Source organism: Arachis ipaensis, chromosome B7, assembly GCF_059453495.1.
Source record: "Arachis ipaensis isolate K30076 ecotype BB chromosome B7, ASM5945349v1, whole genome shotgun sequence".
NCBI classification, from domain to species: Eukaryota; Viridiplantae; Streptophyta; class Magnoliopsida; order Fabales; family Fabaceae; genus Arachis; species Arachis ipaensis.
Genome location: NC_142442.1, coordinates 47,097,154 through 47,111,955, shown reverse-complemented (window position 1 = coordinate 47,111,955; position 14,802 = coordinate 47,097,154).

Sequence of the window (14,802 nt, the reverse complement as noted above, 5' to 3'; positions counted from 1 at the left end):
AATATCTTGTAATTTTCTGAACAATTTATTGTGTTTCATTTGTAGTTTAAACAACTTTAAAAGTTTTTTGTTAAGGAATATTTCTTCATTTCGATAATGAATTTAGGTCTTTGTTGAATTAGTTCTTAGCTTCTTCAGCCATTTAGTTGAAGATCGTGTCTTAACAACTTTTAATACTATTTAAGTTAAAAGGTGATATCAACGAGTTTTTGGTATAATGATTTCCTTTATAAGTTTTGACATCGTGTAGTCGGACTTTGTCAAGTTACTTTTACCTTTTGTTTTTGTCCTGCCTTGATTTTGAGGTCGGTTTCACGAATTGTTTACATAACTTCTTACATTAATTTGTACCTCGTCGCTTCATCTTGCTGGGCATTCTAGGTCGAGCAATGATTTTTTTGGTTTATCGAGCTTAAATTAATGCGTTTTTATAGGAAACTTATAAAGAAAGAGTGGATTTATCATTAATGAAGAAAATGCCTTACATGAGTTAGCTACTAAGAATTTTCGCCTACCCTTAGCCCTTATTATGTTGCTTTATTAAAAACCTTTTCAGTAAAAACCCATTTTGGAAAAAAAACCCTTTTTGGAAAAAAATCCTGAAGTCAGGAAAAAGAGTATATCAGGGAACAAGGTGCGCTACCTAACTGTAGTACTTCTTCAAGTTACAAGCATGCCACGACCTTGGGAGTTCCCTTTCTTGTAGGTCAAACACTTTGTAGTAACCCTTCCCTAAGACTTCAACAATCTTGTAGGGTCTTTTCCAGTTCGCAGCCAGCTTTCCTTCACTCGAATTATGAATCCCAATGTCATTTTGGATCAATATAAGGTCTTTGTGGTGAAACTCCTTTTGATCACCTTTTGATTATACCTTAGGGCCATCCTCTGCTTTAGTGCTTCCTCTTTGATCCGAGTTTATTCTCATATTTCTAAGAGGAGGTCGAGTTCTTCCCTTTGTGCTTGGGTATTGACCCCTTCAATGTAGAATATGACCCTTGTTGATTTCAGCAATTTCTATAGGAATCATGGCACCCATTCCGTAAGGAAGCTGAAAAGGCGACTCCCTTTTTATAGAATGGGGAGTTGTCTGATATGCTCATAAGACTTGAAGAAGCTCATCTGTCCATGCTCCCTTTGTGTCTTGTAGTCGACGCTTCAACCCGGCTAGTATGACTTTGTTTGCAGCTTTGGCTTGTCTCCACCGATGTGAATTAGTGCTTTATATTGAGGTCAGCCACCAGATTCCTAAAGTTTGAGTCGGTAAATTGAGTTCCATTATTTGTGGTGATGGAGTAGGAAACTCCATACCTCATGATAGTATTTTTGTAGAGAAACTTCCGACTTTGTTGGGCTGTGATGGTTGCTAAGTGTTCTGCCTCAATCCACTTAGTAAAATAGTCAATCCTACTATGAAGTATTTTACTTGTCCTGGAGCTTGAGGGAATGCTTTGAGAAGATCGAGACCCCATTTTGCAAATGGCCATGGTGAGGTGATGCTAATAATCTCTTCGGGAGATGCAACATGGAAGTTGGCATGCTTTTGGAAAGGTGGGCATTTTTTGACAAATTTGGCCGCTTCTCTTTGCAAGATTGGCCAGAAGAAGCCAGCTCGGATCACCTTCTTAGCTAGTGATCAAGATCCCAAGTGGTTCCCACATATGCCGTTATGTACTTCCTTTAGGACCTCCTTTGTATTAAAGGTCGGGACACACTTTAGGGGAGGTGTTGATACCCCTCTTTTATATAGAACATTGTGAACCAAGGTATAATTTTGTGGTTCCTTTATGAGCCTTTGAGCCTCTTTTTCATCTTCAAGAATAATATCAAACTTAAGATAATTACTATAGGGGTCATCCATCCTAAATTTTGGTTAGATATAACCATTATTGTAAGGTCCCACATTGGTTGGGGAGGGGAACGAAGCATGCCTTATAAGGGTGTGGATACCTCTCCCTAGCATGACGCGTTTTGACGAGTGAGTGTGGGGGCTTCGGCTATCATCCCTATCGTCAAAGGCAAAATCGTGAGGCCTTGTGTGCCAAAGCGGACAATATCATGCTAGCAGGTGGTCTGGGCTATTACAGATGGTATCAGAGCCGGAGCCTGGATCGATGTGCCAGCAAGGGCGCTGGGCTCCCTTAGGGGGTGGATTGTAAGGTCCCACATCGGTTGGGGAGGGGAACGAAGCATGCCTTATAAGGATGTGGATACCTCTCCCTAGCATGACGCGTTTTGATGAGTGAGTGTGGGGGGCTTCGGCTATCATCCCTATCGTCAAAGGCAAAACCGTGAGGCCTTGTGTGCCAAAGCGGACAATATAATGCTAGTGGGTGGTCTGGGTTGTTATAATTATGTCCGAGTTGTCATCTTTCTTTGATATGGATGATGCGTGGAGAGTTTCCTGGATGTGGCTTCTATTGTTGTCCCCTGGCTTGTTGTTGGCTAACTTGGAAAGGGCATCTGCTTGGGCATTTGACTCTCGAGTTATATGTCGGACCTCTTCGTCTGAGAACTGTGCTAGTTGTTCCCATGCTTCATGTAAGTATTTCTTCATGTTGGTGTCTTTTGCTTAATAAGTACCATTAATTTATGAAGTTACCACTTAGGAATCACTAAAAATAATCAACCTTTATGCCTCCACCTCTTGAGCTAACTTCAAGCCAGCCAGCAAGGCTTCATATTCTGCTTGGTTATAAGAAGCAGGAAGCTCGAATCTTAACGAGAGTTCTATTTGAGTTCTTTGCTCACTTTTCAAGATGACGCCTACTCTACTGCCAGTTTTATTGGATGATCCATCTACATACAAGCTCCAAGTTGTCGGGCTTCCTCGACTTTCAGTATTTTTAGTTATGAAATCGGAGAGGTAATGTGACTTGATTGATGTCTGAGCTTCATATTTTAAATCGAACTTGGATAGTTTCACAGCTCATTGTAGCATCCTTCCTGCTAGGTCTGTCTTTTGTAGAATGTGCTTCATGGGTTGATTAGTTTGGAGTTTTATGGTGTAAGCTTGGAAGTAAGGTTGGAGCCTTCGAGAAGTAAGAATAACAGCATACACAAACTTTTTTATCTTTTGATAGTTCAACTCTGCTCCTTGTAAGGCTTTGCTAACAAAGTAGACAGATTGTTGCCTCTTCTCATCTTCTCGGATTAGGGCAGAAGCTATAGCTCGGCTTGCCACTACTAAATAGAGAACGAGCTCTTCCCCGGTAATAGGTTGGGTGAGTATAAGGGGTTGGCCCATAAATGCTTTAAAACCTTGAAAGGCTTGTTTGCATTTCTGGGTCCATTCAAATTGACTCCCATTTTTTAGTATTAAGTATAATGGTAGAGACTTCAACATTGATCCCGCTAAGAACCTGGATAGTGCTTCCAACCTTCCATTATTTGTTGGACTTCTTTGAGACAAGTCAAACTTTTCGTCTCTAGTATGGTTGTGCACTTGTTCGAGTTGGCCTCTATGCCTTTTTGAGTGAGCATGAACCTAAGAACTTTCCGGCCTCTACTGCAAAGGTGCATTTTGAATGGTTTAGTTTCATCCCATACTTTCTTACCGTGGAGAATACCTTGGAAAGGTTGACGTGGCGGAAATTGGTGAATTAAGAATTGTTATAAGATTTGCGTTGCAATTATAGTTCTTAACCAACCAGAAATCCACTTATCAATTTAGAAGGGTTGTCACAAAAATTAAAATTAAAATACTGGGAGTATGAATCCCAGATCGTCTCCCAACAAGTTGCAGAAAGGTGTGTTATTTTATTAATCAAATGTTTTCAAAAAGAGTTTGAGTTGAATAAACAGGAAATTAAATTGGAGAAATTAAGTAATTTAAATAAAAGCCTTGACTGGGAGTAGATTAGTTAGAAGCCCTATTCTTGTTGCAGTACTCTCAAGATTAATTGATAATTGAAGGTTGTTCTATTTAGTTATCCCTTACTAGGTAAGGGAAAGTCAAACAAGTTGGAATGCTGTTTCTATTCACAAGTCCCAATCCGCTTACTTGGAAGGACTGGTGTTAGTGACTAGAGAGCAATCCAACAATAAACCCAATTACAATTTCTCCTTTGAGCATTCCAACTTGAGCTTTCCTTTCAACCAACTCCCCATCCAGTTAGGGAACTACTCGCTCATTGTGAATGTGGAATTCATAACATAGAAAAGAGAATTAAAGAAAGACATGATAAATAAAACTCAAAGGAATCAATTAAAAATAAAAGTAACTCTTGTATTAATAAATTCTAAAATAATCCAATAGTAAAATTGAGTGAATTAAAGGACATGGAAGAGTAAAACCAAGTAAAGAAAACAAACTAGAATGACGAAGTCTTGATGAGGTAATAACTCTTCTCAATATCCCAATGCAAAGAACAATAGAAATTAAAATCCTAAGAACTATCAATGTGTAGAGAGAAAACCTAGAGGAGGAGTAAAAACTAGATCTAAAAAACTAAAACTATGTAGAATGAATGTTTTTTGTTGGTTCTGCATGTCCTCTGGCTCTAGTTTGCTTTCCGGGCCGAAAAATGGGTCAAAACAAGGCCCAAAGATCACGCACGTCACGCGATCGCGTCATTCATGCGGCCGCGTCATTCGGCGTTTTGCTTTTCCACGCGGGCGCGTCGTTTACGCCTCCGCGTCACTTGTGCTATTCCAATCCGCGCGGTCGCGTGAGCCATGCGGCCGCGTCACTGCGATTTCCTCTCTTTCGCGCGGTCGTGTGAGCCATGCGGCCGCGTCACTCCTCGCTGGTCATCTCCTCAATTTCTTGTGTTCCTTCCATTTTTGTAAGCTTCCTTTCCAATTTCCAACTCATTCATGCCCTATAAAGCCTGAAACACTTAACACATAGATCACGGCATCGAATGGAATATAGGAGAATTAAAATACATAATTAAAAGTCTCTAGGAAGCAAGTTTTCAATCATAAAGCATCTTTAGGAAGGAATTACAAATGCATGCTTATTTAATGAATAAGTGGGTAAAGATCATGATAAAACCACACAATTAAACACAATATAAACCGTAAAATAGTGGTTTATCAACCTCCCCACACTTAAACATTAGCATGTCCTCGTGCTTAGTTGAAGGAGATAAAACAGATGAGTAGGAACATGTAAAACTCATGCAATGCAACCTATATATGTGAATGCAACTATATGGTCCTTGTCCACTTGATCAATAGTAAATAAGCTCTTCAAAACAATTACAAATCAAATTTCACTATTCAATTCTTATACAGTAAGAACAGATAAAAATGCAAGAAGGCAGCTCATGAAAGCAGAGAACACAGAAATTTAAGCATTGAACCCTCACTGATGATGTATGTACGCTCTAATCTCTCTAGTGTATAGGGAAATCACTCTATCCTTCTCTAATCATGCTCTCTAATTTTTGTTCTTCTCCTAATCAATCAACAACATTTAATATACCAATGCAAACATCATGAGGTCTTTTCAAGGCTGTAATGGGGCCAAGGTAATGGTAAGGATACACATATGGTTAAGTAAGCTTATAAACTGAATCTTTAATTAACCAAGCTTTAACATAACCTATATATATTCTATATAACTTTAGAATTCATACCTAGCTACCCAGAATTTCTCTTTCACATTCCATACTCATGTATCAACTTTTTATTTATTTTAATTTTATCACACATGCATTGATCTTTGAATTCTTAACTTAACATTAGGGTAATTTTGTCCTCTTATTTATTTATTGAATATTTTTGGGTTTTTTTTTCAACATAAAGATAAAAATAAACATAGCTTATCAATGCACATAGATATTTAATTCTTATAGTTTCACATGAGTAGGTATCCAAATTCCCATTATATTATCATGACACATTCCTTTATTATCTTTTGTTCCCACAATTTTCCATACTTAATTAGCACACACAATTCTATCTTAAGCTAACCAAAGATTCAGTTTGGGATATATAATTCTTTTTCCGCTTAAGGCTAGTAATGTGGTAAAATATAGAACAAATGGGATTTAAAGGCTCAAAGTGGCTAACAAAGGTAATTGAAAGGGTAGGCTTAATTTGGATAAGTGAGCTAAACAATTAATGGCCTCAATCATATGCAAACATATAAATATAATAAACATTGGACATATAGGATGAAACAAAATATAGATTACAATTATAGAGAAGTAAACACACAAGAATAAAATAATTATGGTTAAATAATGTAACCATGCATAAAGGCTCAAATCTCACAGGTTGTATGTTCTTTAGCTTAAAAATTATGTTCCAAATACAACTTCAAGCAAATTTAACATAAGAGTTTTAATTAAAATTAGTAAAATTTTGTTCCAAAAATAGAGTCTTAGAAGAAACTTATTGTCTTTTCAATCAAGTAGAACATACATGCAACTAATCTATTAATATGCAATTTGTCCTATTCTACAAAAGAAAAACTAACTAAATATCCTAATTTATTGGTGTTTAGGGAAGAGAAATTATCTCCGGAAGTCAGGTACTGACCGACCTCCCCACACTTAAGGCTTTGCACCATCCTCGGTGCCATCTGTCAGAAATAAAGGTGGGCTGGTAGCAGTATCTCCACAGTCTGGGCCATCATGGCTTCCTGTGCTGGTAAAGAACGTGGAGTCCGGGGTGTCTAAGTCCTTGAATTTTCCCATAATCATCTCCTTGAGGTATGTGAATCGGCGCTTGTTACGGCGCTCTCTCATCTTAGCTTTGTGTTCCTGCCGATCCAACATTTTGAGTATCTGATGGAGCAGTTGGTCTGTTGTAGGTGCTTGTGGTGTTGAAGAAGGAATATCTTCAACCGGTTCAGTAGGCTGGCTAGTAGTGGCTGCTGGAGGTCTGATATATTTCCCGTTAGGGATGTATTGATCATCCCGTGGAAGCATGGCTTTGGTGTCCCTAGCTCTGTAGGAGACTCCGGCTGTTGAGACAAGATCTGAGACCAGGGCGGGAAAAGGTAAGTTGCCCGCAATATGTACGTGTCCCATGGCATTCCGGATATGTCTTGGTGGATTCAGAGGTTGGTTTGTAAGGATGCACCATAGTAGAACGGCCATGTCCGCAGTGAAGGAGGACTCGTGAGTGCTCGGAAAGACGTAATGGGACATGATCTGTGCCCATACGCGAGCCTCCAAGGTAAGTGCTGAAGCCGATATTCCCTTAGGGTGGGTACGATGGTATCCGTAGATCCAGCGGCTGTCAGGTAGTGCGATAACTCTGAGAACGGTGTCCCAGTTAAATTGGTACATTTGGCGCTTGAGTGCGGCTTCTTGAAAGGCGTCCAAACCTTCTGGAATAGGGGGAAGACCTAGAGCTCTTTGAATAGCCTCTTCTGTAATGGGGACTTGCTTTTGACGGACAAAGACAGACTGCAGGGTTGGTAGGTGGAAGTTTGAGTAGAACTCTACTACCCAAGAGAGATTGACCTGGCTTGGCTGTCTCTGTAGGAAATCCCATTGTCTCCGTGCAATTTGCGGCTCAACAAAGGTAGCAATATGATTTGGGAGGAGAAGAAGGTATTCGTTGTTGTAACTCCTTTTTGCCAGGATGGGGAACATCTGCTCACAGTAGCGATTGAAAAATTTGCGCAGTGTCCTTTGCTGGGAAGGCTTTTTCTTTATCATCAACCTTTATAATTCTCTTAAGTCGCTTTGTTGAGGGTTTTATTGCAGTGGAAGAGGGTTCTGCCACTAATGCTCTCTTTGTTCCTCTTCTTGCTGGTGGTTTAGGAGTAGCTTTCTCTTTGCCTTTCTTGGTGGCCATCCTGAAAAAGGAAAGAGAAAGTAAATTAAGTTCAAAGAGATAGAGCAAGGAAGAGGGCGGGAAAATTGGTAATCAATGCACAATAAAGAAGAACGACGTTAACACATGGTCATGACTACATGTGAAAAGTTTATCAATGAAAATATAGCAAGTGCATGTGGGGACAATTAAATGCAAGGGGTTTATTGGCATGCAGGCAAAGGCATGAGTAGCATAGATCAAGCATTCAATGTCCAAGTTAGATTACCAAGTCTTTCAAACTAACAATCTGTTTGTAATAACAATTATATTCAAGTAATAAAATAAAAAAAGGGTTTTGTGAAAAGCAAGCATTGAATAGTAAAATAACGTAGAAAAATGCATAATGCCATATGGGCTTTTTCACAAACACATAGCATGCATGATAATTAAGGTATAGAAAGTATTAAATTGAACATGCAAGCAACCCTTGGAAAAGTAATATATAATTCCCAAACAAATTTACCATAATCCACAAGCATATAATGAGAAATAATGACTCAAATAATTTTCTAACACCAAGTAAAAAGGAAAAAGAAAGAAAAAGAAAATGTGAATAACGAAAGTAAAAAGAAAAGAAAAGAAGATAACATATAAAAATAAGAAGAATAATAGAAAAATAAGGGGGGAGGGGGGGAAAGAAGAAAAGAAAACCTTGTTAATGGGGGTGAGAGAGAGAGTAGAAAGTGAGAAAGAATGTAGAAGGAAGAAGGAAGAAATAAGGAATAAGGAGGGAAAAGAGAAAATAGGATTTGGGGAGAAAAAGATAAGATAGTTGGTAAATTAGGGAAGTTGTGCGGCACAAGCGACGCGGTCGCATGACTTGCGCTTAAACTGATTGACGCGGTCACGCGGTCGCGTGACCCGTTTTATGCTACTGGTGCGAGGGCAGCCTCGCGCTCGCACAACTCTCTGTTCAAAATCATTAATTGCCAAATATTGGGTGACGCAATCGCGTGGGGCATGCGATCACGTAAGTGGCCATTATAAGCATATGACGCGGACACGTGAGCCACGCGTCCGCGTGGGAAGGATTGTGCGTTCAGCACCAATCCAGCACCACTCTAGCACAACTTTCAGTCGTGCACCCTTTTTACGTCGAATTCCAGGGCACACGGCCGCGTGAGTAACGCGGTCGCGTGGGTCGATTTGTGCCACGGGCACGCCTCCAGCCACGCTCTTGCGTGACTCTCTGTTTGTTTTATTATCTCCTTCCATCTCCTGCGACGCGGACGCGTCAATGAGGCGGTCGCGTTGCGTAAAAATTTTTTTTTAAAGTAAAAGTATGTAAATGCAGATGCGCGAAATGTACTAATAAAGAGAAGAGTTATTGAATAGGAAAACTGAGAATAAAGAAAAGAACGATCATACCATAGTGGGTTGTCTCCCACCTAGCACTTTGCTTTAACGTCCGTAAGTTGGACGCTCCACTAGCTCAATCCTCGGCTATGTGAGGATCTTCCAAGAGGAAGATCTCGAGCTCCTTATTTTTCTTCAGCTTCTCGCCATGGTACAACTTTAAACGATGTCCATTAACTTTGACAAGTTCAGAGCTTGATGGATGGCTTAGGTGGTAAACTCCGTATGGATCGGCCTTCTCGACTCTGTATGGACCTTCCCATCTTGATCTCAACTTGCCTGGCATGAGCCTCAGTCGAGATTTGTAAAGGAGGACTAAGTCCCTAGGTTGGAACTCTTTTCTCTTGATGTGCTGATCATGTACAGCCTTCATCTTCTCCTTGTATAGTCTTGAGTTCTCATAAGCTTCTAGGTGAAGGCTTTCTAGTTCTTGCAGTTGCAACTTTCTTTCAGCTCCGGCTTTCTCAATTCCCATGTTGCACTCCTTTACTGTCCAAAAGGCTTTGTGCTCTATTTCAATAGGGAGACAAGCTTTTCCATAAACTAAGCGGAAAGGGCTCATCCCAATGGGCGTTTTGTATGCTGTTCTGTATGCCCAGAGTGCATCTTGTAGCCTGGTGCTCCAGTCTCTTCTATGAAGTTTGACTATCTTCTGCAAGATACGCTTTATCTCTCTGTTTGGCACCTCGACTTGCCCATTAGTCTGAGGATGGTAGGCTATTGCAACCTTATGAATTATCCCATGCTTCTTCAATAATCCTGTTAGTCTCCTGTTACAAAAATGGGTGCCTTGATCGCTCACGATTGCTCGTGGTGATCCAAAGCGATAAATAATATGGTTTCTCACAAAGAAAACAACAGTGTTAGCATCATCAGTGCGGGTAGGAATTGCCTCCACCCATTTGGAAACATAATCCACAGCTAACAATATATAAAAATAACCATTAAAATTTGGAAATGGACCCATGAAGTCAATGCCCCAAACATCAAAAATTTCACAGAATAGCATAATTTGTTGAGGCATCTCATCCCTCCTAGATATATTACCAAATTGTTGGGATGGGAAACAAGATCTACAAAATTCAGCAGCGTCTCTAAAAAGAGTAGGCCACCAGAATCCACATTCTAATATTTTTCTAGCTGTTCTTTGAGGGCCAAAATGTCCTCCACTCTCATATGAGTGACATGTCTCTAAGATGGACTGGAATTCTGATTAAGGCACACACCGTCTAATTACCTGTTCAGCGCCACATCTCCATAAATATGGGTCATCCCATATATAATATTTAGACTCGCTTTTCAACTTGTCCCTTTGATGCTTAGAAAAGTTTGGAGGAAAGGTGCGGCTAACTAGATAATTAGCTACAGGTGCATACCAAGGGACAACCTCAGATACTGCTTGCAGGTTATCAAATGAGAAATTATCAGCTATAGTAGTGGGGTCATTTGTAATGTGCTCAAGGCGACTCAAATGGTTTGCCACTAAATTCTGGTTACCACTCCTATCCTTAATTTCTAAATCAAATTCTTGTAATAGCAGTATCCAACGTATAAGCCTTGGTTTGGACTCCTTTTTAGCTAATAGATACTTTAGAGCTGCGTGGTCTGAGTATAGGCTCGGAATTTATCCAGAGCAAAAACAATAGCAAGAAGCTCTTTCTCAGTAGTAGTGTAATTGGACTGTGCTGCATCTAGAGTTTTAGACGCATAAGCAATAACAAAAGGATCCTTACCTTCACGTTGAGCCAATGCTACTCCTACTACATGGTTGGAAGCGTCGCACATTATTTTGAATGGCTGGCTCCAGTTCGGTCCTCTCACAATTGGAGCTTGAGTTAGGACGGTCTTCAGCTTATCAAATGCTTGTTTGCAATCCTCACTGAACTCGAACTCAATATCCTTCTGCAGTAGCCTGGATAAGGGAAGTGCTACCTTACTGAAGTCCTTAATGAATCTCCTGTAAAAACCCGCATGGCCAAGGAACGAATGGACTTCCTTCACAGAAGAGGGGTAAGGTAAACTAGAAATAACATCCACCTTTGCTGGATCTACAGAAATGGCAGTATTAGATACAACATGTCCTAGTACAATACCTTGTTTTACCATAAAGTGACATTTTTCAAAATTTAATACAAGGTTTTTACTGACACATCTATCTAATACTCTAGATAATCCATCTAAGCAAAGGCTAAAGAAATCGCCGTACACACTAAAATCATCCATAAAAACTTCCATACAATCCTCAATAAGATCAGAGAAAAGACTCATCATGCACCTTTGGAAGGTAGCTGGTGCATTGCACAAGCCAAAGGGCATTCTCTTGTAAGCATATGTCCCAAAAGGACATGTAAAAGTGGTCTTTTCCTGATCCTCAAGAGCTATATGAATCTGGAAATAACATGTGTAACCATCTAAAAAATAATAATGTGGTTTACCTGACAAGCGATCCAACATTTGATCAATGAATGGAAGAGGGTAGTGATCCTTACGAGTGGCTTGGTTGAGGCGTCCGTAGTCAATGCAGACCCTCCAGGCGTTCTGAACTCTGGTTGCCATGAGCTCTCCATGCTCATTCTTCACTGTAGTGACGCCAGACTTCTTGGGTACCACTTGTACTGGGCTTACCCATTCACTGTCTGAAATGGGGTAGATGATGTCTACCTCCAGTAGTCTGGTCACTTCCTTCTTGACAACCTCTAAGATAGTGGGGTTCAGTCTTCTCTGGGGTTGACGGACAGGTCTTGCTCCCTCTTCTAAAAATATCCTATGCTCACAGACTTGAGGGTTGGTGCCTACTATGTCTGCTAAACTCCAACCAATTGCCTTTTTGTGCCTCCTCAGCACACTAAGTAACTGCTCTTCCTGTTGAGAAGTGAGTTCCCTTGCAATGATAACTGAAAACTTCTGCTCGTTTTCAAGGTAAGCATATTTGAGGTGTGGAGGAAGGGGTTTTAATTCTAACTTCTGATCGTGGTCAGGCTCTGGGTTGTCTGGAGCTGGTAACAATGGTAAAGCACTGTCATTGTCCTCTGAGAATGTCCCCACACTTGGACCTTGTCCTATGTACTTCTCTTCAAATTCTTCCTGGTGAACTTCAGCCATGGTTTCATCTATAATGTCACACTGGAGGATAGAATGATCCTCCGGAGGATGCTTCATAATTCCATTCAGATTGAAGACTACTACTCGGCCATCTATTTCAAAAGAGTATGTTCCAGAAAAAGCATCTAATTTGAACTTCGAGGTCTTCAGGAATGGTCTTCTGAGTAGGATTGATGATGGCTTCTCTGAGTCATTTTGGGGCATCTCCAGGATATAAAAATCAATGGAAAATGTGAGCCCCTTAATGCCCACTAATACATCTTCAGCAACTCCAGCCACTGTAATAATGCTTTTATCTGCTAATACAAAACGAGCTGCCGACCTTTTTAAGGGAGGGAGCCTCAAAATATCATATATAGACAAAGGCATTATACTCACACATGCTCCTAAATCACACATGCAGTTAGAAAATACTACACCACCAATAGTACAATTAACCATACATGGCCCTGGGTCACTACACTTTTCAGGTAAACCTCCCATTAAAGCAGATATGGAACTACCTAAAGGAATAGTTTCTAATTCATTAATTTTGTCTTTATGTATACATAAATCTTTTAGAAACTTTTCATATTTAGGTACCTGTTGAATAACTGATAAACCACTATTTTATGGTTTATAATGTGTTTAATTGTGTGGTTTTATCATGATCTTTACCCACTTATTCATATGATTAGCATGCATTTATATTTCCTTCCTAAAATTATTACATGATTGAAAACTTGCTTCCTAGAGACTTTAAATTATGTATTTTAATTCTCCTTTATTCCATTCGATGCCGTGATCTGTGTGTTAAGTGTTTCATGCTTTATAGGGCATGAATGAGTTGGAGATTGGAAAGGAAGCTTGCAAAAATGGAAGGAACACAAGAAATTAAGGAGATGACAAGCGAGAAGTGACGCGGCCGCATGGCTCACGCGACCCCGCGGAAGAGAGGAAATCGCAGTGACGCGGCCGCATGGCTCACGCGACCGTGCGGATTGGAATAGCACAAGTGACGCGGAGGCGTGGACGACGCGCCCGCGTGGCAAAGCAAAACGCCACATGACGCGTCCGCGTGACATGCGCGATCTGCATAATCTGCAGAATTCGCCAGGGCAATTTTGGGCCCTGTTTTGACCCAGTTTTCGGCCCGGAAAAGCAGACTAGAGCCAGAGGACATGCAGAAACCAAAAACAACATTCATTCTACACAATTTTAGTTTTTAGATCTAGTTTTACTCCTCCTCTAGGTTTTCTCTCTAGACATTCATAGTTCTTAGGTATTTTATTTCTATTGCTCCTTGCATTGGGATATTGAGAAGAGTTATTACCTCATCAAGACTTCGTCATTCTAGTTCGTTTTCTTTACTTGGCTTTACTCTTCCATTTCCTTTAATTTACTCAATTTTACTATTGGATTATTTTAGAATTATTAATACAAGAGTTACTTTTATTTTTAATTGATTCCTTTGAGTTTTATTTATCATGTCTTTCTTTAATTCCCCTTCCTATGTTATGAGTTCTACCACAATGAGCGAGTAGTTCCCTAACTTGATGGGGAGTTGATTGAAAGGAACCCTTGAGTTGGAATGCTCAAAAGAGAGATTGTAATTGGGTTTATTGTTGGATGGCTCTCTAGTTACTAATGCCAGTCCTTCCAAGTAAGGGATAGAAACAGCATTCTAACTTGTTTGACTTTCCCTTACCTAGTAAGGGATAACTAAACAGAACAACCTTCAATTATCAATTAATCTTGAGAGTACTGCAACAAGAATAGGGCTTCCAACTAATCTACTCCCAGTCAAGGCCTTTATTTAAATTACTTAATTTTCCCAATTTAATTTCCTGTTTATTCAACTCAAACTCTTTGAAAACATCTGATTAATAAAATAGCACACCTTTCTGCAACTCGTTGGGAGACGACCTGGGATTCATACTCCCAGTATTTTAATTTTAGTCTTTGTGACCACCCTTCTAAATTGATAAGCGGATTTCTGGTTGGTTAAGAACTATACTTGCAGCGCATATCTTATAACAATTCTTAACTCGCCAATTTCCGCCACGTCAATTTTTGGCGCCGTTGGCGGGGAGTTGCAATAGAGTGCTAAAGTTATTGATTGGATTTTATTTATTTGCATTTTATTTTATCTTGCTACTATGAGCTGCTTGTTTCTTTCGTTAGATGACGCGTTCACTTCCTGATCCAAACTTGCCAGTATTCGATCCTGAGATTGAAAGAACTATTTCACGAATAAGGTAACATGGCAGCAGCTAGGAGAGTTACTATCCAGGAGGCTGGAGCCCCTGATTTTACAATGCAACCATTTCAAGTGCATCACCCAGCGGTGGCTACAGACTTTGAAATAAAGACCGCACTGCTCAATTTGATGCCCAAGTTTCATGGCTTGCCTGCTCAAGAGCCTATCAAGCATCTGAGAGATTTTTAAGCAGCCTGTTCTATCGTCAGGCGTGATGGTGCAGATGAAACTTCAATTTTGCTGAAAGCTTTCCCGTTTTCTCTTGAGGGAAAGGCAAGAGAGCGGTACTACACTCAACCCGCAGCAACTGTATCCAACTGGGATAC